General features: G+C 58.9%; 1 pseudogene; it reads left to right on the top strand.

The window, feature by feature from the left end:
* LOC133166278 (28S ribosomal RNA) overlaps positions 1–2,500 on the top strand; it is a 9,854-nt pseudogene that overhangs the window by 4,624 nt on the left and 2,730 nt on the right.

The raw sequence follows: 2,500 nt of genomic DNA, 5'->3' as shown, positions 1-2,500 counted from the left end.
CCGGAGGCATTGCTTGGGGTCCCCAAACGGCTTGTAGTCACTTCTACGGGCCATGGTTGCGAAAACTCCTTGGTTAGGAAGTCCGTACAGACAGAGGCGCAGGATCAGAGCCACAGTCAGTCGGGCCGAGGGAGCGGGTGGACCCTGGCTGGCGAAGCTCTTGAGAACTCCTCAGTGGTGTCTGAATCAATGGCCTCCGTCGCCGCTGGTATGAGAGTTGGGGCGGCGGGGGTCGTGTTAGCATTGCAGCCTGCTCTCCGTGATGGTGTGGAGGAAGAGGCGGGAGAGGGCCCGTCTAGAAAGCGGCGTAAGAAGGATCCGAGGCCTCCGGACCAGGTCTTGGTGCATCTGCCTCGAGAGTCCATGGACTGCCTACTGTGTGGGGCGCGTGTGGTTGGTATGTGCAGGTTTGGGTTGCATTGCGCTTCCCGGCATGCGGGTGTCTCCATCGTGTACGGCTGTCGTAAGTGCGAAAGACGAGGGGAGAACAGCCATGCAATTCGGTGCCATGTCTCGAAGTGTCGAGGCGTGCGCATGGTGGATGTCGAACAGGGGGTCGCTTGCGATCACTGTGGGCGCCGTTTTCGGACGGCTGTTGGAGTATCTCAGCATAAGCGGCAGGCCCATGCAGCGGAGTGGTTCACGGCTCGTAAAGAGCGGAGCCAGACTAGTAAGGGTCCTAAGAGGGAAAGGAGGTGGAGCGTGAAGGAGGAGGCCCGGATGGTGAGGCTTATGGAGAAGTACAAGAACCATAGGCACAAGAACGTGATGGTGGCACGGATGTTGGGTACCGGCAAGTCCGGAGAGCAGGTGAGGTGGAAGTGGGGGTCCCTGTGCGGTCGTGCGGCAGGCGGTGAGTCTGGTGTGCGTTGGCGAGCCCTGGCTGCCAGGGCGACGCCCCAGAAATGGACCTGTCCCCCGTCGCTTCCAGATCTGGTGGAGGATAGAGTTCTGGAAGAGCTGCTGGCGGGAGATGAGGAGCATCGGGCCACCGCTGCCTTAGTCAAGAAAGCAGGTCGGGAGCCTAGCCTGATCGAGTCCTCTGCTTTGGATCTCATGAAAGCCCTGGGGGGTAAGGTAGTGTGGCCGACAAAGTCCGCGAGGTCCAAACCTCGAGACCGACAGATGAAGGGTTGGGCGAGGCGGCTCGTCCAGCGTAGGAGAGTGTTCTACCACCAGCAGCGCGGCTATTCTGAGGCGAGAAAGGGGCTGGCACGGCGGATCTTGGATGATCTGACGCCCCTTGGGTGTGATTTGCCGCTAGAGTTGGTGGATAGGCACTTCAGGAGTAAGTGGGAAACGGTCAGGCCGTTTTATGGACTGGAGGGCTTCGAGGTGGGACTGACCGCGAATAACGAACCATTCTGCCACCCGATCCTGGGGCCGGAAGTTGTATCTAACTTGGCTAAGATGAGGAATTGCTCTGCACCGGGCCCAGACGGGATCAAGAAGCAGGCTCTTCTTGGCTGGGACCCGGACGGTACGCAACTGGCGAGGCTGTTTACGACATGGATGGTGCGTGGAGTCGTTCCCCAGGTCTTCAAGGAGTGCAAGACGCGGTTGTTACCCAAATCGGCTGACCCTACAGAGCTGGGTAATGTGGCAGGCTGGAGGCCTGTGACTATCGGGTCAGTCGTGCTGAGGTTGTTTGGGCGGATAATGGCGATGAGGCTGGCGCGGGCCTGTCCTGTTAGCCCCCGGCAGCGCGGTTTCGTCGCCGGCGCGAGTGGTTGCGAGGAGAACCTCATGATTCTTGATCGGGTCATGGGGCATTCGAGGTCGGCTGGCGTGCCGCTGGCAGTCGTGTTCATTGATTTTGCGAAGGCTTTCGACTCGGTTTCTCATGACCATGTCCTGTGTGTGCTGGGAAGCTTGGGCGTAGACAGACGTGTAATCGAGGTGATCCGTCACTCGTATGTGGGCTGCTCGACCAGAGTGGGTTGCGGAGGCGCCTACTCCGAACCCATCTCCATGAAGGTTGGTGTTAAGCAAGGCGATCCAATGTCCCCACTGCTTTTCAACCTCGCTATGGATCCTCTCATCCATAGCCTCGAACGCGAAGGAAGTCACCTGGTCTGGGGCAACCGCCGAATTGCCGCCCTGGCCTTTGCGGATGATTTAGTCCTGCTGAGTGGCTCGGAGGAAGGAATGAAGAAGAACTTGATGATCCTGGAGGTCTTTTGCCAGCTGACGGGACTGGCTGTCCAGCCGGGTAAGTGCCACGGTATTTGGTTGAGTCCGAACGAGAGCGGCTGCGTAGCCTGGAGGCTGTGTGGGAAGCCGATACACATGGTAACTCCGGGTGAGTCAGTTCGTTATCTGGGGGCCACTATAGTGCCGTGGCGGGGTATTGTCTCTGAGGATCTGGACGAGATGGTGAGTATGGGGCTGCGGAGAATTACGGCGTCGGCGTTAAAGCCTTCGCAGAAGGTACAGGTGTGCAACACATTCTTACTCCCGAGAGTCACCTTCAGGGCGGATGTCGGCAAGGTTTCAGTGA

The sequence above is a fragment of the Syngnathus typhle genome, linkage group LG13, assembly GCF_033458585.1.
Source record: "Syngnathus typhle isolate RoL2023-S1 ecotype Sweden linkage group LG13, RoL_Styp_1.0, whole genome shotgun sequence".
Classification (NCBI taxonomy): domain Eukaryota; kingdom Metazoa; phylum Chordata; class Actinopteri; order Syngnathiformes; family Syngnathidae; genus Syngnathus; species Syngnathus typhle.
The sequence above is the reverse complement of the archived record's forward strand: the minus strand, read 5'-3'. Positions and strand labels throughout refer to the sequence as shown.